At 36.5% G+C, this 24150-nt stretch overlaps 1 protein-coding gene across 2 annotated transcripts in view; it reads right to left on the minus strand.

Moving 5' to 3' along the window:
• Positions 1–24150, minus strand: part of LOC140166107 (synaptotagmin-5-like) — a 218228-nt gene that overhangs the window by 126221 nt on the left and 67857 nt on the right. The window contains exon 2 of one of the 2 annotated variants that reach the window (XM_072189493.1): positions 13068–13120. The exons of the other annotated variant lie outside the window; for it this stretch is intronic. The gene's annotated coding sequence lies outside the window, so the exon portion shown is untranslated. The remainder of the gene's footprint in view (positions 1–13067; positions 13121–24150) is intronic. 2 annotated transcript variants of the gene reach the window in all.

A 24150-nucleotide genomic window follows, 5' to 3' on the forward strand; every position in this document is an offset into this window, starting at 1 on the left:
CTTAAAAATGAATACAGACCTATGCCATCAAACAAACATGGATTGTAGATAATAACAACAATGCCATGAATAATAAATTAACAGTGCTGATAAATTATGTAAAGTGTGTGAAATATTGGACGAAATCCATTCCTTATTTTATACAAATGAAAGGTACAATCTGTACCAAAGTGTCTAACCAAATCTTCTTTTTCGTAACGCATAAAAAGCTATCAAATCGGACGCTCTCCGTTATTTACACTCCCCTTTTATGCAGTGGCGGAGATTTCCGTTTGGACATGGGGGAGTGGGTGTTGGTAAAAGGTTCTTGAAGTATAGTGAATCTAGCACCTTCTGGCGACAGAATAAGTTTATGGTACAAATGCATACGAAGCGCGCGAAAAATGTGCCATATTGAAGCAAGAATGATGATATATGGTGCAAAAGTGGAACAAATGCGCGATTCGTGAGTAGTGCACAGCACAATGGCGCCGCCGGGGCTGGAACCCCTTATGTACCTCAACCTTGAGTTACGAGTCAATTGATGATTAACCTTGAAGATAATATTTAAACATTATACAATGATATCCACACTAAGCTCTATGGTTGTCAGACACATATCATATTCCTAAGTTAGATTGTGTACGAACCCTTTAAAGAAAAACTAGTATCACCTTAAGATACGAATGACCCACATTATCTCCCAACACTTCAATGATCAAGATTGTCATTGACACTTTAAAAGTCTTGTGGTCATCTGATTTGACGTTCATCACTGAGTTGTCATATCCAATTCTCAGCATAAAAGCTCATTTTTATCAAGGGACAGACACAATAAATCTTTTGAGTTCAGTGGCTTACAAAGAAATAACTGGAGGAGCGCTGTGCTCTAATGGTTAAACTAATTTAATGCCATTGACCGACCATGTGATACAAGCAAGGAGAGGCTGGCATTGTCCGTATATCATTTAATGGTGGCCTTTCTTAGGAGAGATTTTTGCTTACAGAATGCCACTGACCATGGCATTTAAATAGCAGAAACTAAATACTGTATTTATTATTCATTTCCGTGTCCACCTTATTTTGAAATTCATGATTCTGCGAAAAGTGAATATGTCACTACATTAAAAAGGCATTTGCTTTGTCCTTAAATTATGCTTAGCTGCAAACAGGACGATTACTGTTTTAATCTTGCTTTGCTTAATCATGTGGTCATTGAACTTCATCAGACTTCATGATTATGTCTTTTGTCTCAGTAGCTCATTCTTTAGATAAAGAAGTGCAAGGTCGGGATTAAAGAGTTTCAACGTTAAACAGCATTTTGAAATTTTTGAAGAAAATCATCATGTTCATTACACATTTTAATTTCAAATATGAAAGTTTTGTTAATTTTGAACAATTCCAAGGAGAAATGAAGATGTTTCTCTCATTTTAGTGATGCAGGAGCACGTGTGGCCGAGTGGATAAGGCGCCCGACTCATAATCCATAGGTTGCGAGTTCGAGCCCCGCTCGTGCCAACGTGTTGTGTCCTTGGGCAAGGCACTTTATCCTCATTGCCTACTGGGGATGGGGTTGGGTTGGATTGGATGTTTGTATAGTTGTTTGTTTCAATGTTGCAATATTGGCGCTGATTAAGCTGCTGCCTGCAAATTGCATTGTGTCTGTTTAGGTGTGTTTAATGTTCAATTCTAGCAATTTGACCTGCGGGTCACCATTAGAGTTTGAAATACTAGTGGTTTCATCAGACTGACAACCCATCACATCTGAGTGTTCCCTTTTATAGGCAACAGGAAACGCCGTAGAATGATATTCAGTTCCTACATTGCTGAAACTTGCCGTCACTTTGGCATTCGGCTTAAAGAGCAATAAAAAAGGTGGAGAAAATTTGAATCGAGGCCATTTATGCGTGCAATTTACAAAATCCTGTGTCACAGACATTCACAAATGTGGCCTCTCTACAAATCACACTATCAATTGGGATGACTCTAAAAGTCATTCATCGTGAAGCTGACAAGACTAAACGGCTCAATGAAGCCATTTGGATCCGCAGAAAAGGACATGACATTCTAAGCAAGGACGAGGGGGAGGGGGCCTACGCATCATCTTTGACCAACTCATTATGCTCTCTTCCGTGGATCCTGTTGCCTATAAAAGAAAACAATCAGATGTGATGTGTTGCTCGTCTCAAGAAGCCACCAGTGAAGTGGTAAAAGTCATTAAAATGTGAGTCAATCATCTTCATTTTCTTTGAGATTCACAATAGCAAATATATTTGTTATAAGTTTTGGTAGACCAGAATGATAAACGCGTCAGCGGTTGTTATTTTAAAATGTAACTGACAGCCTTTCACATTTGAAGTTTAAAAGTTTACTCCTGACTTACCTCAGTGAATCGCACGATCAGTATACATCGGTCACCCTATAGCTTCGTTATTTTGAACACTGCCATTTTAAATTCCGATTCCTCAACTTCCTATCGTGAATTAATTAACTTCCAAGCCTAGTTTACATCAACACTCCAATTTCAACACTCCCAAACGTGCAAATGTGAAAATTACAAAATATCCAGTACGTGAGTTCCTTACTTTGCTCTACTTTACCCAAATCTATTGCGTGACGGATTTGAAGCGAGTTTCAAGCAGTCAAATATTGGAATTACTCCCACCTTTACTACTAATAGTAGTAACCTGATCATTTTTTATTAAATATTCCGATAATTTCATTTTCTCCTGATTGTTATTATCCTTGGTCTAATTAGGTTTCAGGCACTCAAGCTGACAATGTACAGGTCTGGTTACAACGTATCAAAATAGAATATCCGGTATAATGCCGTTGTTTGAGTCGGAATTTCCCAGTAGGTTTCAAGGAAATTGGAGTACATCTTGATGTATCTTTAAAGATGAGAGCCCTTGAGCTGGTAAATGTATTAAAACCCATCTGTGGGCTTATAAATTCTTCGTACAGACGGTGTGATAGCCTGCTACGAAGATATGAACTCCCGAGTCGCGGTAGTCCCGCAGATTATTACTGGAAATAAGTGCATATTCAAGCACATAAAATAACAAAAGCAATGCTTTATGAAATTCATTTCATTGATAATGCTATGATTGAGTATCCAATCTGGACGTAATTTGGTGACCTAATCAGAAATGTTGTTCATTGAATCTGAAGAAATAGCCCACAAAATTGTAACAACACAATCACCAAAAGCATATAATTTTAATATTATCGGTCAATTATAACAATGAGCGGTTGATCAATGAACAATGAGATGTCTGCTCCGGATAATACGATTCCGTTTAGTGGCCACAAAGAAATCGCTACTAATATTTTTATAGCGACAAAACTATGAATACTATGAAAACTTTTGAGATCTTCACCATTACAAATGTTGACAGATTTCATTTTGATATTTCTAAATAGACTAACCTATGAATACAGTTCCTTTTTACTTGTGTGATATGTTATTGTACTCTGCCCGAAAACCCCAGTGGCATGGGAACACACCGGCTACTTAATCTCGTTCCGCCGGCAATCTTTTTTTACACATGGGAAATATGTGACTATCTCTACCTAAATATCAATGACTTTAAATACAATCAACACATCAAATTCGCTTACAGGCTTGTTTTATTTCTTAGACTATTTTTTTATGTTTGAACGCTTTATGCTATCTAAAGTCATTATGTAAGATATTACAATACCGAATCGAAATTCTAGCTATAATCATTTGACCTAGATGAGGAATCATGACCATACCGTACTCAGTCAAGCTTTCAATTATTTTGACAATTGTACGGTTGAATTAGTTATTACCGACATTTTCTTTGGAAAGTTGATAAAATAGTAATACTTTTTCGAGGAGATTTGTTTATGGAGACTGTAGCGTAATGCATTTTTGTCAAGACATATTTAGGCATTAACAGCTGTTATCATTACGATAAAGCTCACGGGTTGGCGCCTAGAAAGCTGTTACCAGCCTTTTGGAAGTTGGTCCGCTTCACGATTCCTGAAATGTGAGGCGGGAGTGAATTCCTTGTTAGGCCTGTATATGGAATGAAGGACCGTTCATGACAAGTTTAGATCTTGGATTTTATACTGCAAGGTTGTAAGATCTAACGGATCGGCGAAGACGAGCGTCAGCCTGGAGCTGGTCAGGAAGTAGTTGGCATAATAACCCCGGAGCATTCACAAAGAACATTTGACGGAACATAGTAGTGGCACCAACTGCTCTACTGTGGGCCCAAGGAGTTAAATGACATGTATGATGCAAATGGCACGCCTCTGTACTGCATCTAGCTTCATGAATGAAACCAGACAACAGCAAAACACAGCGAAGAGCTTTTGAAGTTTTATTATGCATTGTTAGATGGTACAAGTCGAGTTACTTCAAATGACGGGTTTTCTATAAAGAAACCTCATAGTTTACAATAATTGCATGTCAAATTTAATCTGGAAAAGCAAATAGTTCTGTGATTATCTTTGAATACTTTCAATTCTGTTACCTTAGTTAGAAGTTATTAATATTTAGATTGCTATTTGTCTCTGGAGAGAGTATTGTTTTTAAATCTTGCCACTTTGATTACGGGTGTCATCAGTAATATAACATACCCTTTGTTACAATACACATTAATAGGGTACCAATTTAGAGCTACATGATTAAGTAAAGCAACTTGATTAAGTAAAAAAGCTTGGTTTATAAACATTATTGGTGTAATATTGGACAATCAGGCCCTTGATTTATTATTTGCCGTATCTCGTTATCTACACAATGCCCAGCAGCAACTACTCAAAGCATTCTAATGAATATTTAGATAACTCCAAAAGTTAAAAGCGTGAGTGAGTTTTTTCTGAAATGAACACTATACATGTAATTAATTGGTTGTGCTGAAATTTAAGGCTACGTCGTGGAGCCCCAAGCTTTCAGTGGGTATATTTAATATGTACATTTCATTTACGTAATAACCAATTTATGTCAATTGACCCAAATAACTAAATATGAATGAGAAATGCTAAAGATTCCTACGGGAGCACTTACCATAACTAGTTCCTATTTTAAATTTTAATAACCTATTAAAATTAAGACATATTAAAAATGCAAGCACAATATTCTCCAAACTATAATACTTAATGGATGCTTATAACTTAATAATTTAATAAAAACCAGTGTTTTGGGTGAGTTGAATATTTAGTTTGGTAGATAAGCTTCGAAAGCAATATGTCGGATGTTTTTGTAATACTGTAGGCTAGACGACTACCCACGAAAGTGCAGAATTGTTAAACTCTTAGGTACTTTTCACATGTCTGGGAGTTCAATATCTGTTATCACCATATCTTAACAACTGAGTATTGAGCAGTGGTGGAGATAGGAAAATAAAATCCAGGGAAGAGTGGATTTTTATGGAGGTGTTTTTAAGTTCCCAGGTGCAATGTGGGTGATTGCAAAATGCCTACAGGTTAAAGATCTGATTGCACTAATCTTACTTAATTGCAAACTGGCTCATAATGCCTCTAGTAAAATAAAACAAGGCTGAATGAGTACTCGTCGAACTACATGTGAAGAAAAACATATTTAATAAAAATTCCCTTTGAAAGGGAAGGCCAGCCTCAATGCAGAAGACCCATTCCATGTCAACTCCAGGGATGTGCACCGCAGCACCTCTTCAATTTTTTTCTTTTTCTGTGTGGTGGTAGATATTGATGAGAAAGTAAAATCCCGAAAATTGGAGCTTCATACTCCATTTCGTTTTCCCGTGGCATCAATTTGAAATTTAGGGGGGTCAGCGTAAAACTGTGTCGCAACGCGAAAGACAACGTTTGGAGGTCCATAAATGTATAAAGGAAACCCTTTACAACTTTGAAAAGTATGTATCCTGGGGTACTTATTTATGTAAAATTCAAATCTGGCATCAGAAAACTTGTAACTACATTTTTGATTTCGCATGTATAATGACTTACGTACAACTCTATGGAGAATGCAAACCTAACTGATGTGCTGAAGCCATCGAGTCCCAAAGCCAATATCTCTCAGAAATGTTCTCCAAGGACATATCTTCAACATACCTGAAGTTGATGGTGGGGCAAAATGTCTGACATTGGTTTTCAGGGGGGTCAAAATGTACAAAAAATGTACAATTGGGGTTTTGCATAGGTAATATCTCAGCTAAAAGTATTCTAATAGGCTCAATATTGGATAAGAGTAATGCCCTACCAAAGGGCTCTGACTGGCAAAAAATGGACAATAAAATTATTTTTACTTTTGGAGTTCTGACCCCCCCAAAGTTGGCCCTGGATGGACGAAGTTGCATTTTGAGGGCCCTATATCTTTTAAAGTAAAGGAGTTACAAGTTTTCTGATGCCAGATTTGAATTCTACACAAATAAGTACCCCAGGATACATACTTTTCAAAGTTGTAAAGGGTTCCCTTTATACATTTATGGACCTCCAAACGTTGTCTTTCGCATTGCGACACATTTTTTACGCTGACCCCCCTAAATTTCAAATTGATGCCACGGGAAAACGAAATGGAGTATGAAGCTCAAATTTTCGGGATTTTACTTTCTCATCAATATCTACCACCACACAGAAAAAGAAAAAAATTGAAGAGGTCTTGTAAATAGTTTGGGTCACCGTGAAAGGCATTTTTAGGATCACGCTTACATCCATGTTACATGACAGTTCACCAACCATCAATGGTGAGAACATGCACACTGGAACAGCAAAAAACATTAACTTCTATATCTCCTGTCAACTCTTTAATTCATTACTCCAAATTGTTCTGTATTTTTGTCTTTACTGCTTTTTACCCATGCTTATTATTAAAATCAAAAAATACACTGCAGTTGTTAGTTAATTCGCTATGTAAACTCAACTTACATGCACATTTTATTTTAAAATGATTTTATATTATTTCGCAATGTATAGTTTACTATAAAGTAGATAGTGGCAAGCACATGATAAAGGACTGATCATTCACTACAATCTTCACTTTTAAACTGTATTTTTTTTTTTTGTGTTGATTGTTAGCCCGAAACTCCTGCAAAGCTATGGACATGGCATCTTACCTACTACATTCTGTAATAGTCTGCACTATGTGTTTTCTCAGTCTTCAATCATTTTGTTTAATGTAATTTTATGAATCAAATAAAAAAGATAGAAAGTGGCCTCACTTTAGTTATGTGTCATTTTACAGTATTTATAATTTATAAAGTAAGACAATAATTTATTTATTTTCTATAAGTGCATGTCAAAATATGGGATATATTGTTCAATATTATAGCTAGCCCCTAAAAACTTTATTTTCCATCGGATTTTTCCCGTTGAAAAGACAAAACTGATGTTAAAGATAGCAATAATATCATCAATAACATTTTGAGTCAATTTTATCCATAAAACGATACAGGATAGGATAGATAATTACTTTGACTTCAATGTGGTCCATATAATCAATGAAGATTTTGATTCTACAACATTATTAGATCTGTTATCAACATATCAATTATGCACTCACAGGCAACCAAACATCATGCTATGCTCAGTAGTCCACTGACATGACCTTGTTCCAGTGATCATTCCCCACTAATTACTTTTTTGTCATTTTTTTTGATATGCTGATTGCTGAACAAGTTTATGTTTATATGTGTAGGCCTAACCTATGATAACTTTTTAAGTCATAATTAATTCAAACATAACTTTGGCAGTACTCAATCGTTTTCTTTCGTTGAAACGGCAAAACATACTTTCTTTTCCTTGCAAATCGAATTAGCAGACATCAAAAACATTTCCACCACAAGAAGTAAAACAAATAATTCATACCAATAGAAGAAGGCTATAATCTTAGCTAATCTTTAGTGTACACAAATCCCATCTCAGAATTAGATACCAGCCCTATGGGCTGGCGAAAAAACTGGGTTATTCACTGCATATTCACTGCATATTCTGAAGACTCTGGAAATATAAGCCCAGAAAGGATTTTGAAAGTCATAAGAGAAAGCCAAGCTGTTCAGGTTAAATCCGCCACTGTGCATTGCATTGGGCTTTTCTATAACAATTCTGGCAACATGGTAAAGACGGATGTAAGGAATACGCGGATTTAGGGTTTCTCTACCGGAAGTCAATTTATGCCGAAATTCCTTCCCACAATGCAATATGGGTATTACATAACAAAGAATATTGATTAACTTCCGAACTGTATCTATTGTTATGCAAAACGCTTATTGCATTGTGGGAAGGAATTTCGGCACAAATTGACTTCCGGTAGAGAAACCCTAAATCCGCGTATTTTGTCTTATTTATCTTAAGGGCGTACTACACCCATATATTGGTTTGATTGGTCTAAAAAAATATTTTTTCATTTATAGCGAGGCGATATATGCACGGATCATGTGAAATTAAAAAAATTTAAAAAATAAATAAAAAGGTGTTTTTAAACCATTGTATAGTAAGTCATTTTAGCCCTATATATTTTTTGTTTACCGTATCCTGGTAACTCAGATGCGTGTTTCATAACAAACCATAATTTATTCTTTTCAACATGTTCAAGTAGGGTACATGAATAGAATACATTAAATCCTTTGTTATACTCTCTATAGAAAATCTAGTGGTGCTTGCAAAATATATAACACTGAATAAATTAAATAAACACTTACACAATAGATGCATAGTCATTAGTCAATTTGATATTGATGTTGTTATTGATGTGTTGTTAGGAGAAGAAAAGGCTATTAGGTCACCGTATGTCAGGTTATAGGTCAATTGGTTCAGGTCAAATTTAAGCATCAATTTTGAATACACATGTGAGAGTCTGTGATACAAAATGTATCATAATGAGGAATAATTTTGATATTCTGTCTTTAACTGGATATATATCGAGAAGTGCAAGGTGGATATACTAATATACCTTGGGATGTAAATGGTGAGTACAATTTAGAATGCCTAGTTGAGATGGATTTCACAAATAAATATAAAATAGTTACCAAAATCACAAAAGCTAAGCTTACGGAAAACTACCCAATATGGTGGTATAGGTGACAAGAAATACAATTTTTTCAACATTGCTGTAGTATGGTTGTGGTAACCTGTTACCTATGGCTTAATTAAGTTTCAGTGAAATAATGTCGCAAGTTAAAAATACAAAATATAGCTCAACATTGAAAATAGAAGCATTTTAACCAGTTCCTTTTTTTGATAGTTGTGGAGCACCAAGTTCATGAAGTCATAAAAGAAATCAGGAACCACTTATTCCCATTTTACATATCAACTTTATTTCCCTAACGTGTTAGCAACACATATCCAAAATTTTAACGAAATCCGTTGATATTAAGCTTTCCAAAATGAAGTGAATTTAAATCATCAGTGATGTACCACCTTTTGGCTTCTACTTTTAAAAGCATGTAAGCTACGTTGATACCGATGCCACCAATAAAACGAGAAGATTTGCCCTTCATTTTGCATACCACTTTGTCCAATTTTTTTGTAATTTCTTCACAAAATGCAAAAAAATGCAAAAAAAAATCAATGGGTGTAGTACCCCCTTAATAAAAATTGACAACCAATTGCCATAGGCGACGGTCACTTTCTGGAAAGCAGTACTGAACAAAGTCATCTGATGTAACTGAATTCCAATCTAGGTCATATATTGCCCAAACCTGTAAACTGCTCTTTTTAGAGACATAAGAGAATTCCCTTGGGGACTCAAACTGTCATGAATAATTCCTAAAAACTTAAGACGGACCAATCGCGTAATGAGGATTTCATTTCTGTGACTGTCCGGTATTGACCAATCACGATACGATGCCGTACTTCGTTGTGTCACCGTCACACGCTCATTAGTACCCAATTGTCAAGAATAATTCCTGGAAACTTAAGACGGACCAATAGCGTAATGCGGACTTCACTTCTGTGACTGTTCGACGTTGACCAATCACGATGCGATGCTCTACTTTATCGTGTCCCCATCATACGCTCATTAGTGCCCATTTTCTGTCCCTATACAAAAGTCCCAGTACAGGTAACTATGAATATGGAACACAAGCAATCATTCATTAAGGTAATTGCGTTGCCTGGATCAACAACAAGAGACGCTGCCTTTCTTTTGTCCAAATATTGTGATTGAGTAATACTGTATATTGAGTATTAAAAATGCTCAAACAGCTGGTCATTAAAGCCCACAGTGGGGCAAATGCAAACGGAGGATGCAATTTCAAAGCGCAAATTTAATATAGGGTATGGAACAAGGGGAAGATGACAAAACGTTACAAAAAAACTAAACTCGAACATGTGAAAGGGAGGGAATCAAATTCAAATTGAATGAGCAGGTCATATCACGGGCTAAAATGTATGTCATTTCGGAGTGTTAGTGGACAATGCCATATTGTCATGGGCGAAGGTAATGATAAACCAAGACAGTTGTAGATTTATATGCTATTATAAACAAAATGACGATTGAAGAAATTACGAAGATAGCCGAAATAATTGAGCAGTTATAGGGGTAATTGGTATATTCATGGAGTAAACAAAATATTCATCCATCATGAATTATCCCTCTCCAGTGATTTTTCTAAATTGTCAAAGACAGCGAGGTCAATTTTAGCAGTTTAATTAACACCAATTTTGACCAGGTAAAACTACAAGCAATTTTACAAAACAGGTCAAGCAAACCGGTCGATGTGGTCGGTCACGAACAGGTAATATCACCGGCTTTAACTTACATATGTCCCATCACGCACGGAACCTTAGAAATCACAATATGAAAATAGTCCCCTTCTTGCACGGACGTCTTATGGAATACTAAAATACGCTGACCAATTTCCTGAATTCCTGACTTTTATTAATTCTATGCAAATGTACATTCTTAAAGGAAAACGTCGTGATCTACAGCCTCATCCCCCAAAATACCCAAAAAAAGTTGCGATTTTAATAACATCAAAAACCTGGAAATCGAATGCATCATGATTGTGCTCATAAGCTTTCTTGCAAATTTGATCATTTGACAAAGATACTGTTAAATGTCTACTTTCGGGCTGTCACCAACCCGAAAATACAACATTTGTTATGCGTAACTTTTCGTGGATATCTATTGAACGTGCCCTAAAAAGAGAATGCTATCACCAAATACCCCTTTAAGTAACCACAACAGCGACAGAAACAGTTGCCCTCACATACCCCCCCCCCCCCCATACGCACACATCCCCTCACACCACCCCACCCCCCCAGTTGCGGGTAAAAGATTCCTGCTCATGGTAAAAAGTACTTCACGTGACCAAATCATTGGCCCTTAGTGCCATCAATTTTCATTCTGAGCTATAGCGCTCCTCAGAATAATAGCTGTAATTTATAGCACTATTTATATCACCTCGGGCACAGTGGTTTAACAGAGCGTCTCAGGAGGCAGTTTAAATTTGTATAACATCTACGCACAAAATACAAACTGACGTCAAGAGATAGGAATTAAATTAGAGAATGAGAATTGACCAAATGTATGCAATTCTTTACAGGTGAAGACTATGAGTGCTTCTTTGCTAGTTATAGAAAGGTCATTTCATATAAAGAGTCCCTGAATAAACATGTCAATGAAAGCTTCCCGGGGAAAGCTTGCGATATATACAATGATGGTAATTGTTTATTATGCTCAGAAACTAGGCATTCACATAACACAGTCAAGGCTACTGTTTGAGACATCCATTTTGGTCCAAATACGCCGGCAAATACGTTGGTATTCTGTTAATTATTGGTGTACAATAAGTAGTTCTAGTATTATGCAATTCTATTGTCACATGATAATTACTGTGATATGATTGATATTGTTGTACATGAGATTTCTTTTGTAATGATAAACGACATTTTACCAAAAAAAACCATCCAACACAACTCTCCCCCACACGTCACTTTACAGTCTAGCACCCACACCAACATAGCACACACTCCCATACCCAAATATACCCAACCCACACACCACGTGAACATGATAAATTGATAATATATAAATAATCATGATAATATAAAACGAAAATAATATAATAATAAATTAAAGGGAATATCAGTGATTTGTCGAACCAGAACATCTTAAAATTCATCAAAATACCAATTTAAGGAAAATTCTGACATCAAATGAGAATGGAATAAAATTACGGCCGTGCTTATATTACCTCGAATGAGGCTGTCGAATTCGGAAGCCATTTTCAGCGTACGTACGCTATCAGTCGACACTGTAGATAGATTGATTTTTCGGTAAATCCCATAAAGCTTTGCGAGTACACCTGAGATTTCCTTATTTGACGTCACGCCGACTTACAATGCGCAGTAACGATGTTCGATAAACGATGTGCGCATCGGCGCAGATCGGCGTGACGTCAAATCAGGTATGCTCGCAAAGGCTTATGGGATTTACTGAAAATGTTAATTGCAATTTACACTTTTATTTTTTGTACAAGTTCCTATGTAATTGCTGATTGCTGATCGTCTGTAGCTTTTAATCAGAGACCTCGTGATATGACATATGTAGTCTAGTAACTAGGGCACAAACCATGTGATCACACAGGTCCTGAGACTGCCCCTTCCCCTGGCCCATTCCCCCTGATCACGAAATATCTAGTGATCGCTAATAGCCCAGTATATCTATACTTGAAATTGAATGAACACAGCTGTCAACAGCGTAATTATTCTCCGCGTACATTGTGTGATCAGCGCCTGCGTGTGCGTAACGCGGGAGTGAATCCAAACATGTCAACTCATTCGTGATTGGTTAGTATTTTCATTACTGTATCCATGGTCGTGCGTTCGCGTTAAACAATCTCGGTCGAATAGCGTACAGCTGTTGTCAGCTGTGTTCATTCAATTGAAATTTCTAGTATAGATACAGCTCAGGTCCTGATTATAATTTTGGTTTTTAGGATAACAACTTTAATGAGGACTGAAGTTACGTCACAAGAAAACGCTACACTCCTAGCGATTGCTTAGTATGATATGCCTATACCGTCCACACGATATTGCTGCACGTACATGTAGGAAAGTAAATATTTCAACCAACTACCTCGTGTTGTTAAAAACATGCAAAAAAAAGAAAAAAGATATGAATAATAACAACGTACCTTCAAACGTTTTCAGCTGGTCCTTTTTCAAAATGACATCATTGCAATATTTTCTAGAAATAGAGAGAGAGAATTTGATCCATTATACACTGTTATGAAGTTCTGTGAGTAAAATATGATGCGACAACGATTATAGCAAACACACTCTGCTATTAAGTGCATTATGTTTAATGTCGGGTCAAATTTTTGCATCAATGCATTTTATTGAAATAAACAGCAACAAAATGTAGCTAGTTAGTGGCTAATTACCGTTGTAAATCTTAATTTAGTTGAAACATGGAAAACATCGTGGCGTGCTTGTTTAGATAGTTAACTGGAGCTTTCAGTATTAAATGTTAGAAAAATCATGACATGAGTATATTATTAATCGTTGCTTCTCTCTGGAGGTATGTGTGTTTGTTTTTAAAGCATTGTATGATTTTTAAAGAGAAAATGCATGCAAAATGTTGGATCTTTAATACGGACATGTGTCCACTGGGCCTCGGTATGCTAATACTCTCTATATAACTGTAAAAAAAGCATACTGCAGTTACTGTCCGTTTTCCTATACACAATACACAGTGCTCTTACCATTGACGCGTAACCTCTACAAATAGCGTATGTTAGAAGTATGGGTAATTGCCTAGTTAACGTCGCTGTGTGAAAAATAACCGGCCAATATTAAAAGTACTCTTCTAAAATTCCAGAAAATATAGTTTTGTAACATGTCCTAAATTTTTAGCTAATTTAGATGTTTGGAAATATTCGTACTTTGGTGTTTTAGTGTATGTTATAGGTAATAGTACATTGCCTAGTTAACGTCGCTGTGTGGCAAATAACCGGCCAATATTAAAAGTACTCTTCTGAAATTCTAGAAAATATAGTTTTGTAACATGTCCTAAATTGTTAGCTAATTTAGGTGTTTGGAAATATACGTACTTTGGTGTTTTAGGAAGGATATGTAAACGACAGATAACACCAAAAAATATGAAGAAATTATTTCCAAACCGTGTTAAGTCTGCAAACCACCATGCTTCTCATTTTCAAGAACGCTGGTTAACAATAAGCAGAGTATTGTCTCATTTCGTAAACAAAAGCTCACACAGAATTGTTCTCTAGCGTTCGCTTTATAATCGTTCACCCAACTGAAACTATAATACCAGCTCATTGCTCCATTGTACATGTAAAGCAGAAACCAATTATACCTAACTTTCACGGAAAGTGTCCAATTTTGTCAAAATTGTGCATCTCTGATGTGAACCATCCATCGATATACAGCAACTAATTACCTTTGATATTTTAAACCGACTTGCACTCACGAAGCACCATCGAAATTAAGATTTCTATGCGCATCGCTATGCGAAGTGTTATTCAGGTAATTCCCAAGTAAAGTATAGCAACATGAGTGGTAGACGATAAAGTTACGACACCGAGAACTATATAGTTCCCGGTTTACTATCTGGCATGCGATCTTATTATAACCATCTAAATAGCACTCCGCATAGCACTCCGCAGGGAAAACTTAACCTCGATAGTATTGAGGGACAGGTGGTTGTGAAACATTTTCACCCAGGGTGATTATTGACTGTAGCAAAATAAACTCAAAGTGCCACCAGTTTAATGGAATCAATAACGTATAGACACAAACAAAGGACAGTCTATATAACCACTATTTGATCATTTAACCTAAGGTATGAACTCGTATAACCATGGAGGTATATAAATAAATGGAGAATGATCGCCAGAATTCTAATCTCTTAAGTGGAGATTATCCGATTACCTCTATTCAATGAGTCACCAAACTTGAATGACTAGCCACTTCAGCCAAGCTATTGATCTCCACGATGGTTATGAGACTCTACCATGGTTCATTGATCGTTACTCCCAAAATGTCCTCATAGGAATTGACCCTACATTGACCCGTACCGGAAGGCTTGTAAAAGAGACTGTATAATGACGTCAGCTAGTCAATTAGCTGTTCAAAGTCGCCAGTTTTGATAGCTTATAGTTTCAATGTATGATTGTGCGAAAACCCGATGAAATTTGGATGTTCTGTTCTCAAGTTATGAAACTGTTTTCAACACTAGTTGTGCCGTAACTTGACAAATATACTTAGTTTTCATGTTCATATATTAAGCTTTTAAGGGGGTCTGAGGGAGTTCAAATATAGTGCAAATGAAAGCAAAACGTTTTTACCTTCCGATTGTGAAAAAAAAATTATGTTGGGCCAATTTGGGCCAATTGAGTTAAGAGCGAGTAAAATTTACCGGAAGTACTTCGGAATTCAGCTAAAATCTTTTCATCATCATTAAACTTCTCATTTTATAATAAATAATTATCAGTATTTAGGCCTAAATGATTATTACTATAATTAATTAGGGGCCATCATTTTCTTTGGAGGGGGTTCCAAATAGGCCTATACGGGGGGGTCATAACTTTTGGAAAGAAAAATAGGGGTCATAGCCTAATTTAATTTTTCAAGAATCATGACCAAAATGTAGGGGGTCACAATATGACCACAGATATAGGCCTACAGATAGGGTGGTTATTTTATTCAAACAGACTGATTTCAATGCAATTTTTTGGCGAAAATGACATTTTGATATTAAATTTCCTGAAACATGAGCACTTTCCAATAAACATTATAAGTAACTGCATTTAGCACCCCAATGAAATAAATGACCAGTGAAACAGACTTAACAATGTAATCAGCTTAACATAATCAATATCCCCTGAAATTGCCTATTCAACAATAATTGGTCATAACCAACGTAGTACAAAAGATGCTTGGCTAGATCATTCTCCATTTATTTATATACCTCCATGGTATAACCAAGTACATATTGATCAAGAATTTCGTTATTTATCGTAGGGAAGCTATCCTCCTACGATACTTGAATTTGTACGTGGCCACGAGCTTACTTCATTTTCAGTGAAATAGTGTGAGTGCTTGGGTACATGGTATTAGGTTTCGATAAATTGTGGTGTAGTAATTAATGGATATTGAATTGTTTTTTCAATTGCGATTTGTGTAGTGGAGCGTGACAGGGTAGAAAAATGTGTTTTGGGAGGAGTTGATGATTTAAGGGGTTGTTTGGAATGACAGGTGAGTCAGGGGTCAAAAACAAAATTTTGACCTTTTTGACCTCAGCACATGTGTATGTATGATCTGCCATACAAAAATTAAAAAAACAATACCTCAAAGTATCATTTTTAATGTTTTTGTCATAATCACGCTTTTCTACAAATTTCATCTGTTTGTACCGGGGCGTGTCTGTTGCCAGGTAGGCCTACATGACAGCATAGACACACGTTACAACCTTGAATAATAATACAGAATTGTGACGTTATATTCTTCTTAACCTATCTTAGAACTGCCTATTATTTCAATTGTTATACTGTTCTGGTTGGTTTATTGCATATACTGTATAGAAATTATGCAATATGACGTCGAGCATGACAGAGTCATCTTCATTCAAATAAAATTCAGGTACCCGTAAGGTACCACGGAGCAATTCGCACGATAATACAATAAAACAGATGAAAGGTATGAATGGTTGTGGAATCGAATTGCAGACCTGTCCCTCTGTCACCTTAGAACTGCATCTCGTAGGCAATGGTAGGTAATAAACCAACCGGAACGGTATAACAATTGAAATAACAGCATGTCTTGGTCTCAATTCAAGATGTGCAATTTGGACACACCTACTCGTTGGCTGATTTATACTTCAACAGTTCCTCAAAGCGATATCAGAAAAACCACTATCTCATTGTTCATTGGCCCGCAGTATGCACTCGCCCCAGGGCACTCAACTTTAGAATTGATGGGTATATGTGCCTACAAGCGTCGCGAAGTAGGCGCATATCAGTACAAAACGTTGGGGTTTTTTTATTTAAAAAAAAGGGTCATTATGTACAATCAAAATGAAAAAGGGGTAATTGGGTATAATATTTTGAAAACTGAAGGTGCCTGGTCATCGGGTATAGTCGGCTTCAAAAGAGGGGCATATATTGACAGGCACATACCGTCATCTCTAAAGTTGATGCCCCGCCGGGGGCTCGCAGTATATTTTGTTCATGGCTCGGCTTTTAAAACTCCCACACATCACAATAAGGCTATTGAAAAGTGTATAGAATAGCTAATGATAGACCGGTCCCTGCGATTAGTCGCGGACCCGAGCGACAATATAGTAAACACATCGAGTTTATAACACAAGTGACAGTACTCGTGAATTATGGAGGGTTTCATTGAACTTCTACCAGCAAAATATGGAATAATACTAACACAAGACACCAATCGAGATGATGATACCAGCCATAATGGAAGGCTTGTATTTGACCTTCTTATGAATCCAATTTCGTGGCGAGAAGTTAAAAAGGTAATGTATATTTCAAGAAATTTGGGTTCAAAAATTCCGTATCAGCTTGTATCATCAATTCCGTAAATATGGCGTATAGAGGCACAACTTGACAATAAACTGAACTATTTAAACGTAAAGGACGCACTGGATACACATAAATTTGTGTTTCCTTGCTGGCGGAATAGTTGCAAAACTCTTTTTGTCAAAAAGTTGGACAATTTATGAATTATGATTGGCAAAATAGCGAAAGGAAATAGACTTTTCCAACCATGTAAAACTACACTGGGTTGTTGACATGGTCGACATACATTAAGGCATACGCATGTTCCTAAAGTAGGAGGTAAGTACTATAATTAATTGTTTAAAGTGCTCAACATACCAGCAAAAAGTCATAGGGTCATCAGAGTACAGGGACTTTGTGAAATACTGGGTACAAAAAAAAAGTGCGTGAGCCGATATGCAACATCAAATATAAAAGCCGATTTACATAATTTCCCATGACCTTACAGAAGTGATCGTGCTCAAATATAAAACTATCGAGTTTGGTCCTTGATATGCACCATCAATTGTGTACTTGTGATCAATATTGCTAGGCAAACAATCACAGCAAACATGCCAAAATCCTCCCATTTCTCCTCCATTTACACACATATAAACCCATCCCTTAATGAATGTGGTGTTAATGAATGTTTGGACTGGTTTTTGTGGAGTTTCAAGGGTTAATATTAATTGGAATTTGCAGTGGGAATTGGTAAGTTTGTTTAGTTGAACTTGGCCAAATTGTTTGTTTTCAGTTGATGGAGATTAATGGAGAGAGTATTAACATATGGATTGATAAGGTTGTGAATGCACAATGATCCCTAGGGAGTAGTGAAAGGTGTTTACTAGAAGTGAAATACCAGTAGGGATTTTAGGAGTTGTAAGTGCAGTAAGTAATGTGATATTGATTGAATGGACTTGAACCAAGTTCAAGGTTGTAGGAAGTTGTAACCAAATAATTTAGTTACTTTGAACTCAGAAAGTTTTGTAGATGACTTGTGTGATAGCTGCTGTAAGGTGAGTGGGTGCTGTTTGTGTTATTCTTAATTGTGCGTAATATGGGACGTTTGTTTAAAGGAGCTGTTATATTAGTGGCAGGATTGGTGTGGCTGTTTTGTAATGAAGGGAGTGGTGTTCACACTAGCTAAGGGGTGTTCAGTTGTAAGTATGCGAAGGTACTTTCACACTAGCTGTATTGCGAGAGGGGGTATTTAACTCGAGTAAACTGGGTATTTATACGTCGAGTAAAGTGCCTAGTTGTTGTAAGCGTGTGGTACTGTAGGCTTACCCCATTGACTCATTACAAAACGTTTGTTTAAGAGCTTTAAAGACAGATATTACTAGTACTTGAGGAATATGTCACTAACCATTTGCTTGCCTCATCAGGGTATACATGTAGATAGTACCCGGGAGATAGTAAACCTTAGAGGAGAAGGCCCTGTAAGAATGGGTGACCATTGGGAGAGTCTGTTTAATATTTAGTAGTAACACTAACATCAATCCCCATCGCACCAGTTCTTTTGCCCAATATTTCTGTACAATAATTGAATGACCTTTGAATGTGCTAGGTACAAAAACTCATATTCCAAAAGATGAGGTCAAATTTGAGCAATGATTGGTATTATGCTGGTGAACGATAGCCTTTACGGAGATGGTGTCACTGTACATACCCACAGATTATAGGGACTGTGGTATATATGAATATGAACTTGACCAGGTCAGTGACTTTCTCTGTCAAAACATATTATGGTATTGTTTCAGTGCGAAAGGGGAGATATCTGAACAAAATGATCATAGTGCAATTATCTTGATTGTATCAAACAGTCAAAAGTCTTTTGAAACCAGTTTTATGATGTAAGTTGATGTAACAACTTAACCTTTGTTTGAGATAAAGAGGTATTGCAACAATGTTAATATGTCTTCACATCCGAACTGGATAATATTTTGATGGATTTGGACAGATTTGTTGGGTTATTTGTGTTTGTAATTTTTGCTATTCGTGATGTGTATTTTGAGTTGTGTTGGTGGAAAAGGTAAGCTTCTGAACCAAGTTTGAACTGATGAATGCCAATGGAACATGAGGGAATCATTCTAAAAATTGTCAATTGATCAGAATTTTCAGCAGTAGGCCTATTGATCAGAATGAAATGGGGGAAATGATAAGTACAATCAAGATCGCTAGTTCTTATTGACAGAACGAACTCATAAGAGTCATAAGTTCTGAATATTGGGGAAAATATCTCAGGTTTGGGCATATAGCCACAAAAAAAATGGTATTTATAAACAAGCAACAAGTTAATAATAGGTCATCACTGGAGTGATTGGTTTCTGGCCCCCAAGTAAACCATATAATAACAAAGCTATTGTGGCACTCGACCGCCCATCTATATGCTTGTTCAGACGATCGCTTGTAAAGTCGCTTGTAACTACATTCAAATGTAAACTTGCATGTAGTGCCCGTCTAAACGCACTCGCATGTAGCTACATGCAAGTTACAAGTGACGATTTTACATGTAAGATATCTTACATGTAGCGAGCCCGGGGGCACTCCCACTTTGGAGGTCACGCTTATGTAGGGCTGTTAAGACCCCCTTTTTCATCGTCGCTCTACCCAAAAACCCCATATTTTTACGAACACATGTTCTGTCACCCGAAGGCCCCTTATTTTTCCATTTGATCTGTCACCCAAAGACCCTTATTTTTCAATTTGAACAGCAATTTTCATTTATCACTGATTTTGTTACCTATTATTTGACAAAACAAAGAAATTTGAAGCCTTTTTGAACTAAAAATTTGATTTTTGAGGTTTTTTGACACTGTTTCGGCTCTCACCCAAAGGTTCCAAAAGTCATGTTCTCACCCAATGACCCCATATTGTTTACATTTTGCTCTCACCGAATGGCCCTTACTGCGAAAGTGCCATCCCTACACCTATATCCATTTCATATTGAAGTGCCCCCCCAGGGGTAGCGAAGTACATTCGAATGTAAGGCCAGTGTGAACAAGACTTGCTTGTAAACTCGCATGTAAGCATGACCTTGATGACCCAATTCTATTCTGATTGTGCATAATCATGGCATAATTTACCAGTGAAGGTCACTCTTACTTTTGAGTTGGCTCATAGACCATGTTGGCTTACAAGTAAGTCCCGTGTGGACACACACTCCCTTGCAGCCTAGTCTCACTTCCCTGGCATAATTTAATTGCCGGCTTGCTTGTAAGTGGGCTACCGTCTAAACACACCTAATTTGCAGTTGGTGGTGCAATAGGAAAGGTTTTGGGAAGGATATCAGCCTTTGGTAGGGCATTAGGCACAACTAACCACCAACATCCTAACAACCAAGCCCCAACCCCACCTCATCCCCGCCCCCATCCAGAGTAACAACAGCCATCACAGAAAAAACCTACGATATATGTGGCTCGAGAGCCACAGCGGCTCTAGTTAATACTGAATTCATATCATTAACATGTTGTGAGGGGTGTCTTTGTCTGGGGTTGTTCTTGTTTGGGGACGGTGTTGGGTGAGGGGGGTGGGTGTGGAGGGTAGGGAGGGTGTGTGTGTGGGGGGGGTGTCGGACAGATTTCTGAACAATGGATGACGTCAACACTATGAAATGTATGTTATATTTTTGAATGTTTCGGGAAAACAGTAAAGAAAAATCTTCTCATACTTACTTTACTTCATAGATTTACTTGAATATTGTCAGGGCTAGACATTTATACTAGCATCTAGCGTATTGAAATTCGTATCTCATGGATCTTATTTTATCCAATCATACATCCACTCATTTCAAACTAATTCATTCATTTCTACATGCATACTGAGTTATGCATCCAAGCGCACACAAGACTACTACAGTTTAAGGGTAGACGAGGTATTGTTGGTCGAAGCAACCTAAAATCGATTTTCATTATCTAGATCAATATATTATTGAAAATTAACACCTTGATGTTTTGCAAAAGTTCATTCTACAAATCGTATACTTTGCAAACTTGCTTAATTTATTGTTGTTAATGAGTTATTTACATATTACAAAAGAGTTGTTGTTTCAGCCCTCTTTACAACGTAACTCAAGAACCGCAGCACATATAAAAGTATATCTGTGATATTTAAATTCTTCTGCACGCTCGCTATGAATTGAGCAATGCAGTTTTTGCCAAAGCTCAATATCATTCGTAAGCTGCTGTGAACTACCAAATCACAACAGTTTAAAATAATTAATAACCTTAACTATGGCAAATTTAACTTGACACTCTGCTTGTTCTCATAATCAATATTTCTTCTCATCAAGATTTTAAGTTTCGTGTACTTTCGTGATTAATCGTGCCCACTCTTTTGTCCACTCAATTGCATCTATAAGACAGGGTTGGGTGTAAGACCATTCTCTTTAAACATATCAGCTCACGCTTGAGTAGTTCTGACCTTGGGCGGAAAGGCTGCATAGTGAGCAACACTGAGCGGAGTCTGAATGGCCATTTGATTAATTTACCTATATCATAACTGTTCAATATGTCCCATAGAATAAGTTTCTTATGGCACTATCTTACGCTCACAAATTGGACCAAACACAGCTTACTTGTAACAAGACTTTCACGAGATATGGTTATAAAGCCTTTTCAAATCTAGCTCGTAAATATTGGAATACTTTACCAGAACCACTGAGTTAATCTCCTGGTATTATATATTACCATCTTTAAATTCAACACACATTTTGTTTCTAAAATAGTGAGTGTTTTTGACACATTATGTCAAAATAATGTGACTGTCGTAATTCTCGCGATTCACAATACAATGCGCCGCCAACGGTTGCTCTTGCTTGTCTAATTTTTGACCTCCAGTGTCGAAATCTCCTTCCTAGCCACCATTGGATTTTAACGCGAGTGTGATAATAATAATGCTGAAAACAGCTTCACGAACGATTCCGTGTGATCAATAGATCTCCTACAATTATTGTAAACTGCTGTTTAGTGTACATTCGCATATAACATAATTATATTGACATTTAAACACACATGTTCATGTGTTGTATTCGTATTACGCGGGCTTTGGATGTCGAAATTTTGCCATGATACACTGCGTATTTTGGCCTTTCCCCAGCTGCCACATTATTTAGATCATTTTGTGAGTGATCCTTTTGTATACATATATGTTTCCTTCGTTATCATTGTAAAGCGCTTTGATCATCCATTGCCCAGCTAGGAAAAAGCTTTATAGAAATACTTTTTGTTATTTTATATTATGTATCGATACAAATAAATTAATGCAAAAACATAATCAACTACATCTATGATGCTATTAAAAGCTTGTAAGCCCGCGATAAGAAAACCTTTATATTTTATTATTGCTTTAATAATTGTTCATACTTTTTCTGACCTCACTCAAATATATTTTCGCTGATTTTTGCAAAGGTTACAATTTACGTATCACGACTTACCTATTGCACCAACATTGGTTTGTCAATTTCAATTCATTTCTTTCCTAATACAGTGTTGATAATAAACAATAAAAGTTGATTCACTTGATAGGAAATTTTTATTGAAAATTGATTAAACAAGAGTAGTTTGCTTTTAATAAACGCAGCCATTAATTAAAATCACTAGCTGATTGGACGTTTTTCAATTACACAACAAGCTAAATAATGTGTTTTCAAATAATATATCAACGCTGAATAAATACGACCTTGCGTATTCTAACCACTAGAACTAGCAAATTGGAAACTATTTTGATGTGACTAAAAGCTTCTAATGTCACTAAGCTAAATATCAAAATATATATAAGCACTATACTACTGACTTTATTGTACAATAGTCAGTTAAATTAGCTAGTCAAACTGTGCTACTATCATTATCTTGACAATTACTAATGACAAGTAGTGTCAGGCTGTGATGCTAAAACCCTCTTAGCTAGGTTACATTTTATTAATGTTATGTCATTTTCTTATAAATACTCCCAGTTTTGCTCTACCGGTATATTAAAAACTTTGCAATATTGCCTCATACCCTTATCATGGATTTAAAGTTATCTTGTATCTTAAATTCCTATGTTGATCCAAGGCGGGGAGGAGGTGGGGAGGGAGTTAACGGCTCACAGAAACCCCAAGGTAACTGATTAGAAACCCCTTGCCTTTTTATACATAAACTGTTAAAGAGTTAGTTAACTATTTGCTATATCTTCGCTTTATCGTACTACCATGACTACCTTAAAGTTCTAATTCGAATTCTGATTCAATGACCGCAAATTATGAAAACTATATAACCGTCTTGTTCTATTTGATTGGTTCCTTTCCGCCATCAACTCTCTATTGACTGATATCTTATCCGTGTATAATAGGCCCATACAATTAGTTTAAGTGTGGTGTGTGTTGCAAAAAGGTTATTTTAAAGCATAGTTTACAAATGTGTTTTCATGTCACATATTACAGAATGAGCAGGAAATTATTGGTTCAAACAAAAAATAAAACATTTATCAAATTCAGACCTGTTGGTGGTATTTTACACTTAACGAACTGAGTTTAATATTTAGTGCATACTGCACTGCGTCTCACATCGAAGTATATTACACACCGACATCGCCTGGCTAATAATTACTTTGTCAGCAGAGACACTAAAATAAATACCCGGGATCGATACACGTGAATTCAACCAACCATGGCGATTTCTGCCATGAAGATATCGGGGCGATGACACTGTGTATTACAGTGTTT

This window comes from Amphiura filiformis, chromosome 12 (genome assembly GCF_039555335.1).
Source record: "Amphiura filiformis chromosome 12, Afil_fr2py, whole genome shotgun sequence".
In the NCBI taxonomy this organism is placed as follows: Eukaryota; Metazoa; Echinodermata; class Ophiuroidea; order Amphilepidida; family Amphiuridae; genus Amphiura; species Amphiura filiformis.